General features: G+C 40.9%; 2 long non-coding RNA genes across 3 annotated transcripts; one reads left to right on the top strand and one right to left on the bottom strand.

The window, feature by feature from the left end:
- Positions 1-866: 866 nt before the first annotated feature.
- Positions 867-3439, bottom strand: LOC139075815 (uncharacterized). The gene is made up of 4 exons (XR_011526682.1): positions 3348-3439; positions 2048-2163; positions 1214-1367; positions 867-1121 (listed from the first exon to the last, which is right to left on the bottom strand). It is a non-coding gene; the product is annotated as an uncharacterized lncRNA (long non-coding RNA).
- Positions 3440-15938: 12499 nt separating this feature from the next.
- On the top strand, positions 15939-23163 carry LOC139075816 (uncharacterized). Of its 2 annotated transcripts, none has more exons than XR_011526684.1 (2): positions 15939-16754; positions 18554-23163. It is a non-coding gene; the product is annotated as an uncharacterized lncRNA (long non-coding RNA). The 2 variants fall into 2 exon arrangements; XR_011526683.1 differs by having other exon boundaries at positions 22035-23163.
- The last annotated feature ends 3318 nt before the right edge of the window (positions 23164-26481 follow it).

The raw sequence follows: 26481 nt of genomic DNA on the forward strand, positions 1-26481 counted from the left end.
TCCCACTGTGAAGAAGTTCCATGTGTCCTCACACCTATGATCTCGACTCAGGCGACTCCACGGGCAGCCTCCATCTGGCAGATCATCTTTCACACTCCAAGCATGTGGCATGTGATACTGGTAAGGGATGCCCATGGGCTGGCTATGGAATCAACATGGCTGACACCAGGGTCCTGTTGCAAGCTGCGTTCACAGCCCCTGAGGCCCAGCAATTAAAGGTGAGTGAATTTCTAAATCCAAGAATAATTTTTGTTTCTTCTAATAAAAATAATTAATGAAGGGGCTGGCCCAGTGGCACAGCGGTTAAGTTCACACGTGCCGCTTCAGCAGCCTGGGGTTCGCAGGTTTGGATCCTGAGTGTGGACATGGCACCACTTATCAAGCCATGCTGTGGCAGGCATCCCACATATAAAATAGAGGAAGATGGGCATGGATGTTAGCTCAGGGCCAGTCTTCTTCAGCAAAAAGAGGGGGATTGGTGGCAGATGTTAGCTCAGGGCTAATTTTCCTCAAAAAAAATAAAATAAAATAAAATAAAATAATGAATTATGAAGGAAAACTTGCAAGGGGGGTTTCTCTCTCACAAAGCTAACAAAGACTTTGTTTTTGATGATAGGAACACTAATTAGAAAGCAGTTTGAATTTGTCTTGAAATTTATATTTCTCGTCCTAGTGACACCCTTTAAAGGATACGTACACATTGAATATAGAAAATATGTATATTAAATATTATGACATCATTATGAGTTAGAAATCTCAAATTCAAGTAGAAGACTATTTAAATTTGGTGTCTCTTCATCGTTAAATAGTCATTAAAATACTATTTAGTCAAAGTGGTTTTAAATTATACACGGAGGAATGCTATCTGCAAATAAGAAGCAGGCTTTTATTTCACATAAAATTCTAAGATAGAAATTTTGTGTAGAAAATGCAAATGTAGTTATTTTACAACCACTCAGTAGAATAGCTTTGCTATTACAGGAACTTTAAAACAACTTGTCAGGATTCTAACAACTCGTGCTTCTTGGCAAATTGAAGGCATTACTTTTCTGCTGTCAGATCAAGCACTTTCCACAAGCAGAGCTGGACGATTGTGATGGTGAACACAGCTGTGGCTTGCCCTGTGGGCAAGAGAAAGGAAGTCGAGTTTTGGTAGCATTTATTTGAGAATATCTGGCTTTTTAGCCTGCTTATAATGCAGGAACTATCCTACCTTAGGGCTCTTGGTTGCAATCAACAGATCCCCTTCTGAACAGGTCAATGAAAGTTCTTCATTCGGGAAATTGAAAACGCCAAGGTTAGAGTTGGCCTGAGGCATGGCTATAGTGGCCCTTTCTGCATCTTCTTCATTCTCGGAAAGACCTTCTCTGTTGTGGCAAAGATAAGACTAGAACAGCTTGAGGTCTTCTCTTTTTATCTCTAAAGGAAAAGCCTCAGTCCCAAGAGTTCAAACAAAAGTCCCATAAGAGTGCCTGACTAGCCAAAGCTCTATTACTTAACATCCCTGAAACTGCCATTTTGTCCAAGGGGATGTGTATTAATTGGGGGTGCTAAGGTCAAATAGCCACCCCCACTGTCTACCCTCCAAACTCCCACAGCAGGGGCAATAGTCATGTGATATCCAAGTAAATGTAGCAAAGGAAGTGTCGATTCTTGAGAGAGAGAGCTAGTAGAAATGGTAAGCAGATGTTCACTCAGATACCTAAGTGATGATTAGTGTGAAAAATCTAAATTCCAAAGCCTTCCAAAATCTAGGGCTACCACTTCTTCCTCCCATTATTCCCTTCCATGTGTCTCCCATGCAGGCTGTTCTGTCATTTTGCCTCTGCTGCACTTATTTCTAACTGTCACAGTTTCTACCCCTCTCTCAAACAATCCCCTTGTGAAACAGGCATAGCCTCCCATCCCAATGCCCATTTCCATTGCTGGACATAGACATTCTTCTCTCCATGACAACTAAACTCTAATACTTTATAATATTTGTGTACAGAAAAAATAAAGTTCAATGTCTCTAAGATTACATTGATTACTCCAAGGACATCCTTACTTGGACCATCCCCAAGAATGTCAGCCCTCTTCTCAGGGCTAGCCGCTTCAAGGTCCTCTCTGTAGAGATGGGAGTAAATTTTCACAAACTGTCCATGGCAGACATTGTTTCCAGGACTGTGAATTGAGGAGTGATAACACAATTGTTATCAAGGTTCCTGTTCATACGAAGGTAGTTATTAGAAGATCGATGACTTAATCACAGCTTAAAGATTAGACATCAACCCACTTATAGAAACACCAAGATAAATACAGGTGAAATATAGATGGAATCTAATACACTGGTACCTCATTCTAACATGGCCAGCCAAAGCACAAATAGTAGAATATCTACCTTTCTTGGACCACTTATCAAAGGAAGTATGATTATTAGAAGCATGAGACTTCATTACAACATTGATCCTGAGTTATAGGATTTATGAGGTTCTAATTACCAAAATATTGCTGTCCACAGCTTTCTTAAAAGAATTAGGTATTTCTAACTCCAGAGAGGAAAATTTTAGATACTTTCTTGCATTATTATACAAGTTAAGGATGGAAAGGGAACTTACAATTTGTACAAAGTGGATAACTTAGTGGCAGTCAAGACTAGTGTCCATCTTCTACGTTGTTGACAAGTTCATAACTAATTAAAAAGTTACCGCCTTGTGTGGTAGAAAATTGAACTTCTCATAAAGAACCATGCCTTATCATTTCAGTCTATGTTGTCTCAACTTCTCTTTTAGACTTATGTGAAAATGGGCATCATGGGATAACCTACAGTATTAACTTGCTTCTGGAACACCAGTCAGAGGATGACAACTGGGGAGTAACCAAGCACACCACGATCAAAGCTGTAACAACTCCTCTACGCTTCCAAGAACCCGTAATATCAACAGTAAGGCTTCCTGGCTAGCAGGCTGCTTTGGTCTAATCTCCTTTTAGTTAAGTGGCGATAACTATTCAGAACACTCAGCAGTCACCTCTTTCATCCTTATACACCATCACCAGCCTTGACTCTTTAGTGTTATAGTAGGATTATTTCTTCCCCCAGTTGTGAAGTTAGTAAACTTCACTGTGAAGGACAACGTCTTCCCTGTGCCAATGCCTGAGGCATCTGACTATGGCACAAACACGAAAATGCTTGCTGATGGAAGCAACCCCTGTATCATTGAAGTGGGTTTCACTGCTCCAGGTATAGAAGCAGAGGTATGTATTAAAGCTCAGTCTGTCTCGACTTATTGTAGAACTTCAAAATCCCTAATACAGTCTTATCTTCAGTATGCAGGTGAAGGCATCAGGTTGCATACCCCGAGTACTACCTGAACTTCAGAGGAGACCCGCATGTGTTCACTCTTCCAGTAGTTACAGTCTCTCCTGTTAGACAAGCAGGTAAGCGAGCTCTTTGGAAAACAACCATAGCTGTGCTGACATCAGAGAACACAGGGGAGGCAGGGCTTCTAGAAGTAACCAATGTGGCTCTGACTCTACTGTTGCCTGAGGCTGGAAGACACTGCAATGCTGACCATCTCTCCCTCATCACTAGAGGCAACGTTGACCAGGACTGGGTCCTAGTCCTCTCTTCCCTGCACCTGACACCTGAATCTGCACAAAAGCATTGCTACTGGTTCCAGGACAATGGAACACATCTACCTCTTCAGGTTCCTCGCTTCTCAGTGCGTGTGACCTATGAGATAAAGACTGAGAATTGGTGATTCGCTGTTAATTTTTTGATTTCCTATGATGATTCAGTCATTAATGGAAACTTCTTTCTTCTCAATCAGACTTGGCCACATCGTCTATATTTGAAATAATTTATAGTCAATAGTTTATTCAAAGGCTTTCATTGAATTACTAAAAAGAAAGCTAGGAGTGAGGTACATAATATTGAGACACCATCTAGGCTCATATGAGCTCTAACACCTAAACTCGATAGCAAATTTGTTTATATATACATTTGGTCTAGACTGCGAATCCTCTTGTATATATATTTTTGTTTGGTGTCAGAACTGACCACAAAGCCTACTGGCTCTTATTTACCCACATGTCTATACCTTCCCTTGAGGCCAATAGATAGTGACCAGGAAGACCTGAGAAACTGTGTAAGGGGCAGGAATGGGACACAAAGTAGCAACAAAATAGAAAGTGACATTTTAACCCCCTTCTTCATTACTTTGATTGAAACCACTTTTGAAATCTTTTCCAAATATAATTTGTACTCTCCTAAGGACATAAGTCCCTCAGAATCTCTGCTATGCTAATATTACACTTGCAGAACAACCAAACCCTTGCTGATATGAAAGATTTTTCTATTACTTGTCTCTTCTCTTCTGAAGAATTAATAGTTAAGATTTTTATACTCATAACTTAAAACTTCATGCTTGGCACATGAGATATATTGTCCTATGAATTAAAAGAAATCTCTTAAACAAGGAATTCACAACCAAAGAAATCTATGGAAGAAAGCTGATTATTAAGCATACTATGTTATTCCATCTGTTTCATTCTTTGCCTAATTTCTCTCACCCACTAACTTTGCTTTGGGTGGCCAATTTGGAAGAGTAAAGAATGCTTTAGTTTAACCTGAGACTGTCACAGATTCATAAGCAGGAATAATTACTAAAGGCAAGAATGTTTTTGACTTAGCATGATATACCCAAATAGAGAGTTATACTCAGGGTTATGAATATTTTTTGACTCTGAGGATGCATGCCTTTTATCAGTTCCAGGATACTCTCAGCCATCACATCTTCAAATATTACTTTATGTATTCTGCTCTTTTGGAACACCTATTGGACATGTCTTGCACCTTTATTTTTCCATAAAGGTCTCATTTCTTTCACAATTTTTATCTGTGTCTTTGTTACATTCTGAGTAAATCCTTTAGATTTACCCTTCTATTTCTCTCTCTTCAGTTATACCTAATGTTTTAAATTTCAAGAATGAGTTTTCATTTATAGAACTATTTGATTCTTTTATGCCTCTTATTTGATAATACCTTGGACTTATGTTTAATACTATTCACACAGCTTCTAAAATTGACTTTGTAAATTACATTTTAAAGGTCTGTTATCTGAACTTCTAATCCTACTGTTTCTTTATTGACTCACACTGAAAGATTTCTTTGTGTGTTTTACTTTGTATCATCAACTCACCTTGAGTAGGATTTCGGTTGTAGGAACCTATGCAGCCTAGTTTGAAAACGCATTTCTCCGTGGAATTTCTGAGTTTGCTTCTGCAAGATATCCCAGGGTTATTCTCAGCTGGAGAAAATTCTTTTTATAAAAGTTTATATAAAATTCTTTTCATAAAGTTTATATAAAGAACTTTTTATAAAGTACTCACTTTGGTTTTCTACATCAAATAGATTAGAAAACCTAAAACCGAAAATCAAATTGTGAGAACAGGCTTAGAGTTATAAATCCCCAGGGGAGACTTCTCTCCTTTACTTTTCACCCCTAAGAGCTCAATCACAGATGGAGAAACTTCCTTATTATATTTCCTTACTACTCTGTAGAAACAAAATTTTTCTAGCTTACCCTTTCAGTGAGAATATAATCCCTTATGGGGTCCAGACTTCCTGCAAGGGTCTCATTTTAAATCCAAGCCTTCTACAGGCCTGAGATTCTCCTGTCACTATGCAGGTGTTGAGTATAAGTCCTTGGTTGTTGGAACTAACACCACCGTCTCTAACTCCTATGCCCATTCTATAGCAGCTGCAGTGTCAGATCATCATTTATTGCTCCGAGTTTTGCTTACCTCTTATCTTATGTTCTCAAGGGTTTCCTTTATGGTCTCTTCAAGCTCAGTGATGCTCCTTAGTATATTTATTATATCCTATCAGCTTTTATAGCGGTCATTCACTCAGTGGTAGGATTTTCACATTTCTCTGGTTCACAATATTTCTGGAAAGTAATCTTTTCACCTATTTAAGTGTCTGCCAGACTCCAAGTCCAATGGTTCTATGGCAGTTACTGCAGTGAAGCTGGAAGGAATGCCAGGCCTGGATCCATCAGAACTCACTTTACAAGGCAAATGTTACTGAGCTGACTTGGTACCAAAATAAGTGCAACATTTGTGTTCAGTGTGGCACTTGTAGAACCAGCAAAAAAGTAAGATTTTTTTTACCACATCCCTGTGTCTTATTTATTTTCAGTGAGGATGATACTACATTCACAATTGTCTTCCCAGATCTAGTTTGCAATCACATCCTGACTTATGAGAACCCTATCCTTTACTTCAGACCTGGAGCAGCTGTTCCTTTGTGCCAGTAAGATGGTGTGCAAGGAAGGGGGGACCAAGGCAGAAAAGAGATTGTTTCAGAAAGCTTTAATTTAGGATTCTGCTTCTATGTTAGTAAGAGAATTAGATATTCCACCTACTTTTTCTCCCCATCTGGAGTTTTGCGGAAATCAGTGGAAGAGGGGACGGGGGTGGGGAAACTCCATCATAAGCTTTGTAGTTGGTGATGCCTAATGACTCAAGGATTGCTGCATCCCTTCTGAGGGAATAGTGTTATATTTTCCTTAGACTGAGATGTGCCTGCCAGTATCCTCTCAATGATACAGTCACATTTCATTACCGACCAAAGAAGAACCCACACGCATTTTTGAACCAGGAATTGGTCATCTTACCCTGATCATGAAGTTGTCCAAAGGTAAGTTCTTCGTGGTAGTATGGGAAGACAATTCATCTGATGGCAACAATAACATAAAAATAACTAGGCTGTGCCTTATATAACACTTCCTGTCACTCTTACTTATGTCTGTTTTCTCATTTTTCCTGCAGCTACCTTGAGGGGCAGGAAAGAATTACTCCAGTTTCACCTATTAGGAAACTGGGGCTTAATTCTAACAAGAGTAGAGATGAATATTACAACAAACTACAGCAGAGAAATATCCTTAAAATGAACAGATCTTATAAGTTGAATGCCTTACTAATGTCAAAGAGAAAAGTGGACAAAGAACACATATAATTTACCAAAGATACAAACATCCTACGTATAAAAATGTTTGTCACTAGAAATTGTAAATACAGATTAAAAGTAAGTTATAATTTCTTAGCTATTAAATTAAAATACTTGGCAAAGTTGATTCTATATTGACAGAGGTGTGGTAAAACAGTTGCTGTCATGGATATTTATCCAGAGAACATAAAATCAACAATTCAAAGAGATATATGCATCCCTATGCTCATTGCAGTGCTATTCACAATAGCCAAGATGTGGAGGCAACCCAAGACCCCCATCAACAGATGAATGGATAAAGAAGATGTGGGATATATATACACACACAATGAAATACTACTCAGCCACGAAAAAGACCAAATCATGCCTTTTGTGACGACATGGATGGATCTTGAGGGCATTACGCTAAGTGAAATAAGTCAGACAGAGAAAGGCAAACACAGTATGATTTCACTCATATGTGGAAGATAAGCAAACACATAGATAAGGAGAACAGATTAGTGGTTACCAGAGGGGAAAGGGGTGGGGAGTGGGCAACAGGGGTAAAGGAGCACATATGTATGATGATGGATAAAACTAGATTATTGCTGGTGAACACGATGCAGTCTATACAGAAACTGAATGTAATAATGTACACCTGAAGTTTACAAAATGTTATAAGTCAATATGCCCTCAATAAAATAAAAAAATTTAAAAAACAGGTGCTGTCATATTTCTGCTGGTGATAAAATTTGGTATCATCTTTCCAGAATGCAATGACAATATGCCTCAAGAGCATTAATAGTTTATATTCCTATTCCTAGGAATTTGTGGTGAGGAAATAAAATTTATTGAGTCACATACAAAAGCAGTCATCTCAATATCTATAAATATAAATATATATATATACACACACATATATATTTGGAATAGATAATATTCTACAGTGATATAGATAAATGATATTCCAGAGACAGAGATAATATTCCAGAGATTTATTGATCGATTGACTTTTTTAAAAAAGCCTAAACCTCAAAGAAAAAAGAAGTCATGGTACATCCAAAGGATAAAGTCTTAGCTATTATATTAACTCTAATGTCTTAATGAGTCATTAGTCAAGGTGGGAAAGCAGTAGGAAGATAATGATGGTATAAAGTGAAATTGTAGACAAAATAACAGAAAAATCTAGAAACACAATGTTCTCTGGATGGGTGTCTAGGATTTTAGAAGGAGTCCTCAGACCTAAATTTTCTAACCTAATTTTCATTATATTACACTTGCTAAACTGTTAAAACTATTTTTCAACCTAAAACTTTCTTTTAAATCTATGACCAAAATAATTAACTTGCAACCTAATTCTTATAGATTCATTGTATTCAGAATTCTACAAGGATGCAGATTATCCAGTCATGAAATACTTAAGAGAAGCAGTTTTCTTTGAAATTGAGCTTCTGTATTCTGAAGATTCACAGCTAGAGTCATTTTTGGAGGATTGCTGGCCTACGGTTGGCCCAGATCCCAAGAGCATCCCTTGGTGAAACGTCATTATTAACAGGTAAGTGACTTCAAATTGTTAACAGGTGTTAGTTATGATGTGTTGTTACAGGTAAGTGTGCTTAGGGTATAAAAGTTCCTAATTCATTTTCTGCTTAACTTAAGCTACTTCTTTGTATTTCACCCTTCCTTTCTTCTCTCAGATCTTGTAGAAATTCAATTTAAAATATTTGGTTTTTTTCCTCGACTTAGAAGGTGGTGAATAACAGGAAATGTGAGATATTCCTTTTTGAGTCTGGTCCTAACAGACTCACTTTCAGTGTAAGGTATCTTAGAGGTAAGAATTCAGTCAATCAAACTCACTGAGTACAAACTGAGCACCAAATACTGCCTATGTACCAGGAATATAGCTGTGAACAAAACCAAGTTTCTGCCCACAGAACCTATTTTCATTTTGGGAAAACAAACACAGACATAATCTGTACTCTGAAGAACATGAAGCTGGTTAAAGGGTTGCAGTGACTAGTAAGTCCCATGTTGGATGGGACAGTTACATTTCCTGAGGAGGTGACATTTGGGCAGAGACCTGAAAAGTAATGCTAATCACAAAGAATGTGCTATCTCAACATACCCAGGAAATTAATTAATAAAAATATTTCTGCCTAGAAGTTAGAAATTTGGCCAACTGAACTCATTCCCTTTGGTACAGGTCTCCCTGAGAGCAAATTATATCATTTCCTTGGTTCACGTTGAGAATCAATGTAAAACCATCACATCTCTCATCTTCTAGGAAACTATTTTTGAAGATTGAGCAAAAAAATGGACTGGTCCTTGTAAGACCAGTTCTTTTTTCTAACCTAAATGCCATGAACATTTTCTTTTGTATGTTTTGTCTTCAGACAACAAATTCCATGACACTGTTTCTTTTCCTGCCTTGGCTGTTAGGAACCTCAGAAGTGAACATTTTATCTACCTGGGATTAAATTACTCCCCTTCTCTCAATAGCTTTCACTGCTCTATTACTATTTCAATAGCCTTTTTATTTGTCTCATCAATATTTATGATAAGTAAATTTTTAAATTCAGCATAAAGACAGTAAAGTTGACCTTCAAGGCCATTTCCACAAAAAAAACTGAGGTTGGTATTATTCTGTTCCTCTAGCATGCATATGATCCAATATCTGGAGAGTGAGGTTTGTTTGTTTTGTGAGGATTTCAGACAGTGAGAAACATTTCAGGCTATGCTCTTTGAATTGAAAACTAGACTTTGGCTACAAACATCAACTGTTGCCCTCTAACACGGAACTTACAATAAGGTCTCTTTGTTTTTCATCTTTTTTTTTTAACAAGCTGTGCAGATGCTGAGGATTCCCATGAAACTGTCTTCCACTCCACGGATATAACCTCCGTCAAGTTTCCTTCTCACCTGAAGAGATTTGAAGAAAAATGTTTACCTTCAGGAAAGAAAAAAGGAAGAGGTGAGTAGGCTGTTTTCACACTTGTTCAAATAGACTTGCTCCAGTATGCCAATGAACAGATTGAAGACCAAGTGAATGCGATTTAATTTAAAAGCCGGATTTGTCTAGTTGTACATAACTGGACAAGAAGGAAACCAGAATAAATCAGTAAACCTTAATTCAAAACAGCTGTAGCACTTTCTTTAACAAATGACCCAGTGTAAAAAGCCGTTTTCATTCCAAGCTATGAGATAGACATTGAACTGTCGTTTTAACTTATAACTTTCTTTACTTCAAATCTTGCATGACAGGTCTATGTCTAGGACATGAAGTCTTCTATCTATAACACCCTATATTGTGTGAATACCCCTATAAATATTTGCATATTAAACTATATTACCTTTATATAAAACTCTTAGCATCATCTTCCAAAATTTTAGAATCATTAGACCTAAAGGTTGAGTTCTTTAATCTCTTGGGATTTAATTTAGCCTCTTGACTTTGATCTATTTAGCCGATATCATCCAAATTAATGAGTCCATACTATAGAGCAGTGCTAGTTGAACGTGGTAAGGCCGAATGAATTTCATTGGAATTCTCGGCCTGCCAGGGTAGTGCGTATGATCCTGGCCAAACTCACCAACAAATGCCTTTTAATTCCTGCAGCTCTATTTCTACTGCAGTGTGGTGTTATGTGATGCAAAGGAGCCCACATGAGACCTGCGATGTGCAAGCAAGTGCATTCCTGGCAAACAGACTCGGTAAGCCAGTTCAGCAATATTTCACTATAACCAGATGTGGTTCCACACTGTGTGGAAAGGTAGTTGGCCTATCAGGCCATCTGAGTGATCTAATGTGGATGTCTCTCTTCCCTAAGAAAATATAATAGATGCTAAGTGTAAAATAAATTAGATAATTATTGCCTAAGGTAGGACATCATATATCCCTACCATCTCCTGTCTTCTTCTGGCATAAAAGCTAGTTTCAAGGAAGGATCTGGCTTCATATAAGAATCTAGAATTCAGAGATATGAACAAGAGCAGAGATAGAACCACTTTTTACAGAAGAAAAGTATTTCTTCTGAAAACAGAAAATCCAGAAGCTAAGGTCCATAAACTTGAATCGATTTTCCAAAGGGTTACATTTTTTTCTAAACAGGCACTAGAACTTTACCCCAAAGACTTGGATAGTTGGAGAAGAATTTCCTTGGAATGACAGACATATTTCACCCCCACTGGTTGTCTACAGGAAGAAGTGCTGGCTTACACCACCTGAGAGAACATATCTCTCCCAGAGCTATCATCTCGGCCACTTCAAATAAAAACTGAGCACCTCTTTACCCAAGTGTCAATGACATTTCTCCGAAACTGTACTTCTATTTGTGATATGGAATTCTGAAGATGTCTAGACTTACAGCTTCTAAAGTACATGTACGTACATTTATAGCTTTCCAGCGTTAAACAGGATGATGAAGCTCTGTCTGGTCAATGGAAAGAGCCTTCAAGTGCGACTTCTTCCTGCCTTCCTTGCTTTCCATGTGCCTTAATCCACATACTCAGTCTTATTTCAAAATATAATTGAGAAAGATTCAGATCTTGCTAAAGGTGCAGAATCTGAGCTAATATTATTCTTTCACTGAAGACTTACTGAGTACCCGGTACTGAGGAAAATAAACTGAGTCCTGGCCTGGAGCCCCTCAAACCAGGAGTGGAGGGTGGGATGTCTGTATAACAATAGCAGTAGAAGAATATAATAAGACAGATAGAAAGCAGTCAAACTGTGTTTTGACAAAAATACCAAACTGTCATATGACCCATTGCTGCTTCCAGGGGTGGTTGGAGAATAAATATATAGTGTTTCCAAGACAAGGACGAACCTGGACTAGGACAGAGGTGAGGTCAGACATACCGTGCCCCTTCGTGTTGGGGGGTGGAGGAGAGACTACTGCTACGGGTACTTCCATCACTGCTGCTTGCACAGTTTCATTTGATAAGTTACTGAGCATCTGTATTAGGTGGGTTCTCTGAGGGAACAGAACGAATAGGATACGCATAGAGATTTACTTTAAGGAATTGGCTCCTGTAATTACAGAGGCTGGCAAGTCCAAAGTCAGCAGTGTAGGCCAGGAGGTTGGAGACCCAGGAAAGAGCTAATGCTTCAGTTCAAGTCTGAAAGCCATCTGTTGGCAGAATTCCTAGTCAGGCCTTCAATTGATTGGATGAGGCCCACCCACGTTATGGAGAACAATCTGCTTTACTCAATGTTTACCAATTTAAATGTTAATGTCACCTAAAAATACCCTCACAGAAACGTTCAGAATAATGTCTGGCTGCATATCTGGGCACCATGGCCCAGCCAAGATGATACACAAAATTAACCATCACAACACCTATGATTTGCCAAGTATTTGGAATATAGTAATAAATAATGTACTGGTTATTCACTGATTAAGGTAAATAAGCTAACTTCAGACAGCCTATGCTGTTCATGATAAATGTTAGGTACACTAGTTATGGTGGAGCTGAAAAGGATGGTTGCAAGGCGGCAGAGGACACTTAAGCTGTGCTAGTGGTGATCTAGAGAAAGAATGTTTCCAGACAGAAACAATAGGGGAAGAGGTCCTGAGCTGCAAATAAACTTGATTTTAGGAAGCTGGAAAAAACACTTCAGACGAGAATGAGGACCGTAGCAGTTAAATAAAAAGCCACCCTGCAGTGAGATGTCACTGAAGAGTTTCCAGCAGGGGCATGAGGTATCTGAACTAAGACCGGAGATTGCCCTGGCTGATTTGGGGACTTCTGACAGACAGACTGACCAAGAGAGGCTCAGTTGGGGCCAGTAAGAGGTGGTGCTAGCAGAAGTAGAAATTGAAAAGTATATGGCAGAAGAGTGCCTATTACTGATGTTTCTGATTCTGAGTCTCTTCCCCAAGGGACTTGGTTCACCCAGACACATCTGTTCCACTTTCCAAAGAGCAACCCCAGCAAAGCAAACTGTCCCACACTGAGGTGCTCAGCTTCTCCATTTAAACTAGGAGGAAACATAGGTAAAAGACGTTCTCAATACTTCTATTGGCCAAACGTTGTCATTCCTCTGTTCCTAGACCACCATTCCAGAGAGAAGAAAAAGAGGCGGCTTTCCATGAGGCTGAGAATTATTGTTATCTACCCAACACTCACTCCCCTTTCTTCCTTATTAACACAACCTCAGTTTTATTGTTCTATATTTGGCAAAGAGAGAGATTGCGAAAGTGACTTTTGCCCATGTTTTCTTACGTTTTAAATGAAGAAGGTGGGCTCCACAGTATAGGACAGTAAATTTTTCAGATGAGCACCAGAGACCTGCACTAGGGCTTTCTCTGGCTTTGCTGTGCTAGGAATATTTATGAAGTTTCTGGTCCTAGCATGCGTAGGGGTGGCAACAGAGGATCCGGGACTCAACAGCCTTCCCAGTGAATTAGAACAGTCTTTCAGGAGCTAAAGGTGTCATGAGTGCACACAGCACATCACAGGCAAGGTGGCGGGCGGGGCGGGGAGCAAAACAAAGCCTGGAAGATGGGAGCAGAAACATCTTCCTGGATGACCTGGACGACTTACTAATCAAGGATGGGACTCTCTGGGCATCCAGTATCGACTTTAACAGTTAGCTTCTCACTAGTGTCGTCTCTTAAATTCTCTTAAAGGCCTTTTCAACTTTGTTTTATGGTAGTTGCTGTATACGAATCTCTGCCAGCATTTAGCCTTACATGGAATTTGCCACCTGCTTCAAACAGTGTTTCCCAATGATGGTGGTAAGTACAATGCTAGGTGCTATGAGACCTACTTTATAGATAAGGAAATTGGGAAACTTAAGGTCGGGCGGGGATAGAGGAGATGCTTCAGTGCGACCACCACTGTGAAAGTCCTCCTCCAGGAGCCTCTCTCACTTCCTTCCAAGACAGAGGGGATGGAGGCTTTGGGGATGTTCTAGATTTTATTTTAAACTCGTGCATCTGTTAGTGAAATTATGCTATGGTTTTTCCTTTTGTGCTATATCTATTAGACTTGTATTAACATTATGCTATCATTGTAAAATGAATTTGGAAGCCCCATCCAGAGATTTCTACTTATACGTTATTGACCAGAACTAGGTCACATGACCATGCCTCATTATAAGGGAAGCTGAGACAGGTTTTGTTTAGTGGCACTGCCCATAAAATTGAGGTTGTGTTAGTAGAGAAAAAAGGGAGAGTGAACATTGGGCAGGCAACAATAATTCTCAGCCTCATGGAAAGTTGCCTCTTTTTCTATTCTCTGGGAGAGCTTATAGAAATTTGAAATTGTATGTTCCTATGTCTTGGGAAGAACTTGCATGTAAAATCACTAGCACCCACTGTAGATAGTTTTAATTGCTGAATCCACTTCTTTAATAATTATGGAACTACTTGGGGGTTGGATATTTTCTTGAATGACTTTTGTTAAGTAATATTTTTGCTGCATATTGCCTATTTTCTCTAAGTTTTCAGATAGATTTTAGTTTTTAATATTCCATTTTTTATTCCTCATATAGTTTATTTTTGCCTTGTCTACATTTCCTTTATCAGTTTTACCAGAGGTTGATCCATTAGGCTTTTCAAAGAACTAACTTTTGGCATCGTTGAGGATATATCTTCTCTATTTCATTAATTTCAGTTCTCATGTTTATTTCCTTCTTTCTTTGAGTTTATGATGCTGTCATTTTACTAACTTTTTAAGTTGGATGCTTAGCTCATTAATGTCCAGTTTTCTTCTTTTCTGATATATGCTTGAAGGCATATGTTTAAAGCTAAATGCTTTAGCTATATTTCACAAGTTTTCATAAATAGAATTTGCCTTGTTAAGTATTTAACTTGCATTCTGTTTTCATCCTTGAACTAGGAATTCTTTAGAAGTATATTTTGTTTTCCAAATGTTTTGTTTTCTGTTTTTGTTTTTTAATTTTTCCTTCTATTCCTTTCTACTTAATTGCATTGTGGTCACAGAATGGTATGACTCTAAGACTTGCTTATGGCCACGTGTGGAGTCAGCGTTCGTAAATGTTCCGTGTGTGCTCAAAAACCTGTATCCAGTAATTTCTGGAAAGTGGCTTCAAGATAAGTCTATATTTTTTACCACTAAAATTTCTAATAGGTTTTTCAAATTTGTTCTGTTTTCATTGTCATTTATGTTTCTTCTTTGTCTTTATTTTTTGAAACTTACTCTATCATATGGGACAGGTTGTTCAGTTATCGAAATTTGAGGAGTTCTCATTCTGTTCTCTAATTTCATCAACTGTGTTTGCTGAGTTGGCTCATGGTATGTGTTTGTTCTTTTATATGCTTGTCACTTTCCCCTTCTATAGACCTTTGTAGTGAGACTCCGATGACACCTGGGTTGAGGCCTGTCCCTCCAGCAGGTGTGTGTTTGTTTCTGGTAGGCAGCCAAGGGATATTAGGGGCCCAGAACCAATCTGAATCTCCATTTCTGTGCTTGGGTGTCCCCAGGCTATGCAGGTAAGTATGCATTTGAACTCTTAAACTATGCATCATGCAGACTTCTGGATTTATTGCTTCCATAAGGCTCCAAACACACTATTTAGTTCTACTATGACTAAGAATTCACAGTATAAAATTTACTGAATAATCTCATAAATGCTGTTTATCAGTTTTCAGTTTTTAGATTTGACCTGCAAATAAAGCACAGAACAACCCACTGTAATTAGAGAACAAAATTTATTGTTATAAATCTTACCAATGTAAAAAAAAAATAATTAGGAATAGTTAGGGGATGCAGTGTTTGAAAAAGCATAAATGTCAAATTCTTTGTCTTTCATATATATCATTTAAAATCATAAGGCAACCTCTAGAAAAAAGAGTATAGTAGTTGTCTAGGTCTGGAGGAAAGCTAATTTTACTCTGCATTTTCAGTTCCTCTGTACTGTTTGAACTTTTTATTATTTTATTTTATTTTGCTTTGTAATTAATTGAAACATGTTTTTAATAATTCTGTGATCTCAGGACTGAATTAAAGGCAACGGCTTCCGTCTGTGTTTGAGCTTGGGTCTCTGCCTCCAGGACGAATGATTTATAGTGAGTCCAGTCTCTGACGTCATGATGCCGCCTGACCCCTGTCTCCCCACGGCAGGAAAGAAATCCTTGTGCTGCTAACTATCCTCTGCTAAGCTTGCAGACTTAACTTTTTGAGGAAAAAAATATCAGATAATTTACCAAAGCTCCTTAACTCGAGGGGAAGAAAACTAGCATCCACTCCATCAGTCACTATGCATGGAACTCAGTTCCATTGCCTCATTTAATCTTCACACCTGGCCTTGAAGTAAGCTTTGTCCCCTATTTCGCAGACAAAGTCTCTTTTCTGGAGTTTATGAACCTTGTCACTTTGGAGACACTAAGTCCAAAACGGAGCGCATTTCACTAAACCACCCAGCCTCACACTGTCTGGGTTTCTCGGACCATGAAATCGGAGGCACAAAGCTGTTCCTCCACCTTGGTACCCGGTCTGCTCACAGCCTGGCGCAGAGGAAGGGAGCGCAGACCACCGAGGCGCGCTTGCGCTTCCGCGGCGAACCCCATCAGCTCGGCTCCTCCCTCTCTGCCCTCAGGGACTAGGTCTGCCGAATGTTGCCTGCTTGCCCGGAAATCATCTCTGAAAGGATTCCTCGTTTTCCAGTACCCAGGCCTCTCTGCCAGAGCAATGTGCACCCACGCCCTTCGCAGTGAACCCGGCGGGCGCTGAGCGCGGGCTGCCGGTTGCTGGCCTCTGGCGGCTGATTTCGGACACCCAAGGGCGGCTGGGTCTGGAAGCAGCGATTGGGTGCCTGGTAGGTGCGGACACACCCGCAGCTTTTCAGAAAAAAAGCCTCTGTTCACAAATAGGCTGGGCAGGGGATTCCAAAAGTGGGAGAATAGCATCTGCTTGGGCTCCTGCTTCCCCCCAAAACGCGCTGCTCTGTCGCTAAGGGGTCCTCAGCGTTGTTAGCTGTGCCTCTGGCTCAGGAGTGGAAACTCAGTTATTCCTGCCTGGTGTTTAGAATACACACCAACAAACAAACAAACGAAAAACAAGGCCCTAGCGTTTCTCTGGCACTTTATGCTGCTTTTAAATAGAGCCCTTTATGATGGAGCCTGCGGGTCCCTCCGGCCCCCAGGGGCCCACTTTGGCACCTTCAGCCTTGTTAACAAGGTTAAAAGCTGGCTTGGGAGCACCAAGGCGGCTCATCTGCTGTGGTGAGGGGTGGGCAGGGTAACACCTGAGTAGGACAGACTGAAAGGGTCTCTTTCACATGGGATGGGGACCCCAGAGAAGCGACTGGGGTATTTTATTTTGTTCCATATACATATTGCTTTTATATACATATTTAAGCCCCTGGGAGTTTTGAAACTGAAAAATCAAAATGAGGAGGCATTTGCATTTCTCTGAGTGAGCTAGAAATGGAGAAATAAATCTGCCCTCCCCGTTGCTGGCATTTATCATTTTTACGTGTCAATCACACAGTACCGGTGCTCAGAAGCCTCCTGAGCAGTCGTTCCTCACATGACCATCGCTCAATAGTTTCCACTTTCAGGTTCTTTATCTGAATGAAGGTGCTGAAGCCAAGGGGGCTGGGAGTAGCTCTGTAACCAGATAGCCCTTTACTAACCCCAGGAAATTTCCTTCACCTCTCTGAGCCCCATTTTCTCTTTTGTAAAATGGGGGTCATGGCATCTACCTCTTGGCCTTGCTGGCCATGTCAGGATGTGGCAGGCATGGGGTAGGCAGTCTGTTATTGACTGTTACCCACTGAAGTGAACATTTAGGAACAGCAGAATGTTCAGGGACTGATCAGAATTTGGAAATGATGTCTTTTACACCAGCTTTTCCAGAGCTTTCCAAAGCCAGGCCTACCCTTCCTTTCTCACCACTCCTCCTGGCCTCTCATCGCTCTACCTTCCAGGTCCTCTCAGAAAGCTCCGCCCTCTGCTCACTTCCCACCCTGCCAGCCTCTTCTCACATTTTGTAACCCCTCGACCTCTGCCTTCCAATCCGTAGAGAATTCCCCTCCAACCCAGTGTTCCTAGCAGACTCACCGTCTGAGCCACAGTCCTGTCTAATCAATCATCGAATCTTATTCCTCCACCACTAGACTATAAAATTCCAAAGGGCAGGGATCCTTTCTCTCTCCCAGGGATGAGGCACAGGCTAAGAAACATGCCATCAGCTCATAAATTCTTGTTCGGTGAATAAATTCGTCATCTTCACATATCCTTACAGAATGAGTCAAACAAAAGAGAAAGGCGTTTGCTAAGTCCAAGCCCTTTGCTTGGCATTCAAGCCCTTTACCATCTGTGCCCAAACTCACTCTTCTCCCCCATGTCTCAGCCTGGTGCCTGCGAGCTGTGCCTCTCACTGACGCCTGCCTGCGCACTGTGGCTGCTGCTCTTCTCTTCTTGAAATGCCCCTCTGCCCTATCAAGATCCCACTTACCCATGTCGGTTCAAGTTCAGTGCCAGCTCCCCTACGAAGCCAAGGGCCCCATCAAACAGAACTCCTCTCTCCCTCCCTATTCCCATTGATTTTAGACCCTTTTAAAAAAAATTTTTGTCCCTTTTTTTTTTTTTTGCCTGTGTTATGCTTATTTAGGTCCAGGCCTGTCTTCCCCAGCTCCATTTAAACTTCTTGAGAACGGAGACTGCATTTTGCCCTCACGAGGTTATTATGAGGATTAAACGAGATGGTGTAGGTTAAAAAAGAACACAGTGTTACTTGTGTTTAAATTCGTGGCATCTTGGTCACCCTCCAACCCTTTGTTGCTCCAGGGCCTAGTACTTAGCTAGGTACACAGATGGTTGATCATCTGCAGTGCATGAATGTTTAAAAGAACAAAAGGAGCCCTTAAGTGCCAGCCAATGCAGCGTGGAGTGCTGTGCTCACCAGGGGCACAGGATGAACATTGTGTGAGTGTAGCTAGCCGTGAAAGAAGATTCTGCCTTTGGCTGCTTGGTTTCTCCCTCTAGCCTCCTTACGAGAGCTCTAGTGCAGAACAGAGGGAGAGGCAAATGCCAAAGGGTGGGGGAGACAGGGAGGGGTGGAGGACAAGAGTCACGCAGATAGCACCGGGGAGGAATTTTTTGCAAAGATTGAAGAAAAAAGATATGAGAGGAGTTGTGAGATCCAAAGAAAGCAGATGTAAGGAAAAAGAAGATTTTAAGAATTATTGCTTAAGACTGGATTTGTCCTTCACGGGTGTGTAAAGAAGGAGAGTGTAAGAAGCAAAAGAAGCACTTGAGTTTTGGTAATTGAACCACATGGACCACAACGTCAATTGCTCATTACACATGTGTTACTTTCTATGCCAGGTGCCTTGATCGGGGCCCTGATAAATAACCACCTGAGTTAGCCTGTGAGCAAGAAGGGCTTCTCTCAGGCCGAGCAGCTTCCCTGCAGCTTGAGGAATGTGCAAGCCCTCAGCCTCCCACTCCTCCTTGCCATTCCATTCTCCTTTCTCTTTTCCTCCAAACTCTGTGCTTCAGCCAAACCAACCCACTTCTGATCCCCCAAACCCTAACACTTTTTCAGACCTCCATGCTTTTGCACATGCTGTTCCTTCTGTTTAGGATGTCCTTGGCTCCCTCAAGTACCTAGAGAACAACCTCAAGAGGCTCCTCCTGTGTAACACCGTCCCTGAATCCTGCAAGGAGCGCTGGCTCGTTTCATCTCTTTACTTGTCTTTCTCTCTCACCAGAGTGCGTGCATCTCATCTCCGCATCCCCTTTCTCCAGCACAGTGGAAGGGCCAGGCTGAAATCTGACTCCCATCTCCTTCGCTGTCCTTCTTTGCCGGTCTGGCAGCTCCAGCCATCACTGCATCTCTCTCCTCTCTGTTCGAGTGGCGGAGTCCTCAGCCCAGTGCCTGACTCAGCTGCCCCAGAATATATCAGGGTTTTGGTGTTTGTTCATATCCTGGAACTTAAATTACTAAGATGTCATCTGCTTTTGCTTCTAAGAAGTAATCAGACATGCAGTGAAAATAATGATAGGGGTGTCTTGGGTATGAATTCTTGAATTACAAAGGGGAATAAAATTCTGTTCAAGGGTTTAGGTTTTCATCACCCTACCTATACATGGATGTTGTTTTGTGTGTGCACATTGATGAGATTAAAATTAGACAGGTTCTGTGACCAGGGAACCAGACAAAGAAAGGGTTACTGAGGATCTGATTAATAACTAACACGGTCTGTCAAATGTTTTCCAGACCAGAAAAAACTATATGTTCTGTTTTTCGGAAGTTGATGTCCCGGTTTTGCAGATGCTGCCATCTTGCAGCAAAACTTACACACTTGCAGCAAGACCCCTGCAAAGTGCTCCAGCTCCAAGTGTCCAAAAGTTACCTTAAACTCATTATGTAATAGCATGTTTGCCTGCTACACATGCACCCTGATTAAGCACAGTTGTGACAAATAAACCTGTTATCCTCTGTTCTCTGGTGTATGAAGGCCCCACAAGCACTGAGCTCAGAGAGACACTGCTTTCAGGAAATATCCCAGGTGTTCCCCATCGCTTGTGCAAGTGATAAACCTTTTTTTCACCTACTTCTGCCTCGGTTGTGCTTTTTGGCTCCATACTCACCAAGAGATGAGCCCATCGAGTGAGTTACAGTTCCACGCAAAACCCACCTTGAAGAAACGTACCAGAGAGCACATTTTGTGGTTCTGTCTTTATGAGAATGACTTTGGGGGCAGGGCTTAGGGTACGACTGGATTTTCTCAGGAGGCAGCATAGTTTAGCCAGAAAATACCCGATTAAGAGTTTAAAAATTTAGATTCTGGCGCCAGCTCTGTCATTTATTAAAAGTTATAATATTTTGTCATTATGAGCCTTAATCTCCTTATCTGTAAAATGGACGTAACAGGCCCTGTTCAGCCTCATTTACAGTGAGGGATAGGTAAGAAGTAACTAGGATAATGTATCCTAATAGCTTCCTAATAGCTAAAACGCTCTACAGACACCCCTGGTGTAACAGGAAGAGCCCGGTGTGCCCACAGCTGCTGGGGTTTGAATCCTGGGTCTGCTGCTGCCAGCCTGCACAATCATGGACAAGTTTTCACCTTTCTCTACCTCAGTTGTCTCCTCTATGAAATGGGGACAACTTTACTACTTACTTCACAGGGTTGTTAATGTAGATATTTCTTACTACGTAGAGGCTAAAACAGTTATTTCATGTAAAACACTTAGCACAGTACCTTGCCCAGAGTAAGCACACAATAAATATTAGTTGCTGTTGTTTCTATTTTTTTATTATTGCCATTTTTAGCTTTGTCATTTTGTGCCTAAAAGAAACTGAAGGCAAGGAAATGCAAGCTGCAGTCCCCAAGAACCAATATTTCTGAAATCCAGTTTATGATAAGCTTTGGAGGCATACAAATGTCCCAGAGTTGTCACAAAGCTCCCACACATTTCTCGAACTCCATTCTATGAGAGAGAATGATCATGCTTCATACCACGTGGGATGAGCGTAGAAAGGGTATCACTTATGCCCTGATCTATATAAATCCTAATAAGTTGTTTGGACAATGAAATCACAATTGCAGAGCTTCCTCAACTGGGAGCACAGACTCCCGGGCAAGGCTTGGGTGAAGGCACTTTTCTGTTGTTCCTTTTGTTTGCCGCTACATTGCTGGCACGTAGAGCTTAGTGTTGTCAAAGGCTTGAGTCAAGCAGACCTGGGTGGCATCCTGGGCTCTGTGCCAATTATGTGACCTTGGGCAAGGTTACCTGGCCTCTCAGGGCCTGTTTCTTTATTTGCAAAATGGGCTAATAATTGCTATCTCCTGTTAGCCGTCAAGATTGAAGGAGAGAAGGCAGTGGAGGGTGGGCACAGGGGTTGAAGGGGAGCACTTATGTGGTAACAGACAAGAAATAACGTACAACTGAAATTTCACAATGATGTAAACTATTATGAACTCAATAAAAATTAATTAAAAATTTAGAAAAAAAGATTAAAGGAGAAAAAGTATACAGAGCCTGTGGCCCTGAGCCTGACACCTGAGATGAATCCCAACTGTTGCTGACTGGGCTGGGAGCAGCCCCTGGCTGTGCTTTCTAAATTTTCCTGTCTCCTACAGGTCCCCTGACCTGCAGCCCTGCCCCATCCTCCACTTAATGAAGAGAAACGGAGTCAATACAGTTCATATGAAGATCTTACTGGGAGACTCTGCTAACAGAGGGAGGGTCATTAGTTTCCAAACCCAAGAAACAAATAATTGACTTTTCCCCCCAGGCAACTGGGGAGTTTTTTGTTTTCTTCCTCCTCAGAGTTCAAGGGACTTTCTGGAACCAACATGTCAAGATCAAGTCCTTCTGGGTGCTCTAAAAGGCACAGCTTCAGCTTTAATATTTCACTTGCAGGAGTAAGGCCCTCGCAGGTTCCCAAGGGGAGGATGAGAGGAGCGTGCCAAGCTCAAGTTGCCAGGCTTCCCGCAGCCTGGAGCGTGTACAGAAACCATCTGGGCATCAGATGACACCTCAGTGCAAGCACAGAACATACTAAGCCACTGTAATAGGACCTCAAAAGTAACACCACCAAACTCATTTACGTATGCACCTTCTTTTGCTGTTGTTTTTAAAAATACCTTAACGTAAGGGTAATTCTGTCGCCTTGTCAGTTGGCAGAGGATGTCTCCACCCCTGCGCTGGCCTCTCTCCCAATTAGCTAATGTGGCAGAAACCACAAAAAGAACAAAGAAACCTCAGCCCGGTGTGAATTGTGGAACACTTTATTGAACACAAATGAGCAGAAATCAGCTTTCCTCTGTGTCTAGGCGCCAGCAAGGAAGTGAAAGGAATTTTAGAAACGTTTGGGGTGGAGGCAGAAGTTCAAAGGGAAATAATTTAGAGGACGAGATGAATGCCCTCTTCTGAAATGCTTCAGATGGTCAAAGAAATAAGGGTCCCAGAAATGGGGAAGCAGAGAAAAGGTCTAGAAGGCCCAGGAGTGAGGGAAAGCCCAGCCCAGTGCAAGCAGTGTCTTCAGAGGACCTGGAAGAGATGTCAAGAAGGGACCTGAGCTTTGCAGTTAGAGCTGAACTCACTAGCTAACTGGTCAGCCATGTGCCACTAGCTATCACATGGCTTGGCAGTGCTTAGCTGTCCTAAATCTTTGTTTCCTTATCCTGAAAATGGGATGGATAATGCCCACAGCCTGGCGTCGTTAAGGGATTATGTGAAATAAAAAATAAGATTCTGATCCCAACACACTAGACACACACAAATTGTGGTTTCTTATATAAGTGCCGGAAAAAAATTATTCCTATTCTTGAGCTTTGCCAAAGCAATTGCTTTGAAATGCGTCTTTAGAGGAAGCAACCTCATTGGGGACTGCAGTGGGAGTTAAGTGTTGATGTACAGCCGCCTCTCCTGGTCAGGGCCCGGGGCTGCCCACAGCAATCTGGGGAGGACTGAGCGGTGCTGAGCTCTGCGGTGTCTGTGAGACAAGGCCTTGGGCCAGAGGCCTCCTCCCAGGAAGCTGTCATCTTCTCCTGGTTTTCCAGATGCCTCCCTTCCAATGGGAACCTTAGGAGCCCTGAGTGCAAGCCCAGCTAGGAGGTGAGTCTGTAGCTTTCCAGGGTTTTTTGAAAGTGAGAACAAGACCCATCCACAGTATTTGGTCCCCAGGGCAACCAAAATTACCCAAGCTATTTACCAAATATTTCTTAATGTTTGAGTTCAAAAAATCAAAAGCTAAGAGCATTTGGGTCCCAATCTTTTAAAAATGGCAAGGAAAATAACAGTTGATCTAAAAGCTGATCAAAGCCTATACAGCTCCCTCCCCACAATACCTTCCTCTCTAATCCTTCTCCAATGCATGAAACACAACACACACACACACACACAACGAGGAACAGAAACATATACATGTGCATACACATACACTCTCATAAGAACACGTATACATGCACAGGGTAGAGTCCCTTGGAGAAAATCTTGATATTGTCCAACATTTTCTAGTTTCTTCTCTGAAACACCACCAACAAATATATGAGGAGTTGATGAAGGTTTGCCTACATAGGATGACACTTTAGCAACTGTGCCCCACCATCACCTACCACCCCCTGATGACAAGATATACTTCTTTGTCAGTTATAAAAACACTAATCATAAATAAAGTTAGATTCCTTCTATGCCCTATGGACAAAAATAAATTGCAGGTACATTGAAGATTCATATATCAGTAATTATAGACATATTTGAAAAAAATCAGAACATTCAGATAGCCATGAAACTGGGGAAAATTAAGGGAAGAAACACATAAGCTATAAAATAAAAAAGGAGAGATTTGATCATATAAAAGTGAGAAGCTTCAAAGAGCGAAAGATACCATCATCAAAATCATAAATATAATGCACTATAAACAAACATAATAACAAAATGGTAGATTGGGAGGAAATATTTTCAACACACATAATGTGCAAAGAACTCTCCCAAATTATTAACAGGAAAATAAATAACCTAAAGAAGAATGGCGAAGAGTATAAACTGACAAGTTATAGAAGAAGAACCAACATGAATAGTAGTCACGTAAAATAAAAAAGTTGCGCCAGCTCCAATGGTACAGAGGGAAATTAAAATTAACACAACAGTGACATAACCATTTTTTATCCATTAAAAATTTCATAAGATTGATAATATCCACTGGCAATGTGGGGCCGCTGGTTCTGCCACAGGATGTTAGGGCGAGTGCAAATAACTACAAACTTTTATAAAAGTCATCTAACAATATTTATTTAAATTTAAAATGTGAGTACACTCTGAACCAGGAATCCCATTTTGGGGAAATTTTCAGGCTAATGGCAATATCAGTGGATAAAAAGCTAGTTGTCCGTGATGTTTATTATAGTATTTTTTGGAATGAAAAACTGAAAACAACCTAAATATCATTCAAAAGGTGATTCATTAAACAAACTATGCACCCTGTGCTATGGAACACTGTTTGAGCCTCCACTTTCCACTACGATTTTCACATGTGTGACTCAGGGCAAGTCTGTGCTTCAATTTCCTCATCAATATAATCAAGTACTAATGGTACTTACATCACAGATTTATTTGTGCTACCTTGGAAGGACTTTTAGTATATATTGCTAAGTAGAAAAAACAAGCGATTTGTAGAATTAAAGATATTCTTAAAAAATGTATATTTGCTTATGTTTATTTGTATATGTTGGTATCAGCAAGGGAAAAAAGTGGAGAAGTTATACATTAAACTGTGAACACATCTACTGCCTTTATAATTTGTCCCAAAAAGAAGAAAAACCACCAATAGAAAAAAAAAGTGATGCAGTCATGAGCAGACAATTCATTGAAAAACAAACACCAATGGTTAATAATCAGAGGGAGAAAGACTCAGCCTTAAAAAAAGCCTGCTAGCTTTTGAGAACCTCCTTAATTCAAAGCCCCCTGTTTGGTGCCATGTGCCATCAAATTAGCCAAGCTGAGGGTGCTACAGTCAGTCACCCACCCTAAGATGAGGCACAGTGAAGAGGAGGGGGGTGTGTGTATGGGTGCATGTAGGGTGATTTGGGGGTGGTAGGAGGGGAAGATGTTGTGGGTGAAGAAATAAACACATGTGGAGGGGTTAAATAGACCTGAGTTCTAATTCTGACCCTTTTCACTTGTCTATAGAATTAAAATAGTCTCCTATTCTTTTTGAACCAATCTCTTCACTTGAGAAATGAGTAAGTGAAGGAATCCAGTGAGGCCATATTCAGACCAGCCAGGGCACAGGGAGCTCCTGCCTTCCCAGCCCTGCTCAGCCACATCCCGTGGTGCTGGGGCCTCCCTTCTTCCTCCTCCTTCCATCCCCTTATTCCCTACACTTAGTGGATAGAGCTTTCTTTTTGTTGACTTAAGAGAGGAGGCGCTGGCCTTTAGACTCTTCAATGTGTCTTAATGTAGCCTGTCTGTCTGCGACTTTCTATTTACCATGACACTCATTCTTTCTGCATTTAAGTGATTTTTGTCCCTGCACAAGTAAAGGCATGATTTCAGTCACACACACATGTACACACCCCGAAGCATACCGACAAAATAAAACAAGAGCTCTATAGCCCTTTCCTGGACAAAAATCTTTCTAAACAAGAATCCAGGTGTCACACTGGATCCTGTACAAAATACAGGTTTAGTTAGCAACAAAAAACTCCCAATGCCAAAATGACAACAGAAGATTAATTACAACAATTTTACATTATTGAAAAACTGCATTTAAAACCATTAGCCCTTTTAAGTACCTTGAACAGACAGAGAAAGGTAGAGTAATCTGTCTCTTTGCAAAGGGCAAGTCTCCTGAGAAATGTTGGGAAAACTGGAAGCAAAAGTACCTGCTTGCCTGGCAGTTAAGTGTTCTGGTAGTTCCAACAAGTCCAATGGGAATTCCCTTAGAACTTTTCAGACAACAAGGTAAACACACTTGCTGTATAAAAACCACTACGTGCTGTTGTTCCATAGGCTAGTCCAGGTCTTTGAAGCTCCTTTGTCCCCACCCGGAGGGCTGCCCCAGTCAAGTTCCTGGGGCAGAGC

This window comes from Equus przewalskii, chromosome 14 (assembly GCF_037783145.1).
Source record: "Equus przewalskii isolate Varuska chromosome 14, EquPr2, whole genome shotgun sequence".
Taxonomy (NCBI): Eukaryota; Metazoa; Chordata; class Mammalia; order Perissodactyla; family Equidae; genus Equus; species Equus przewalskii.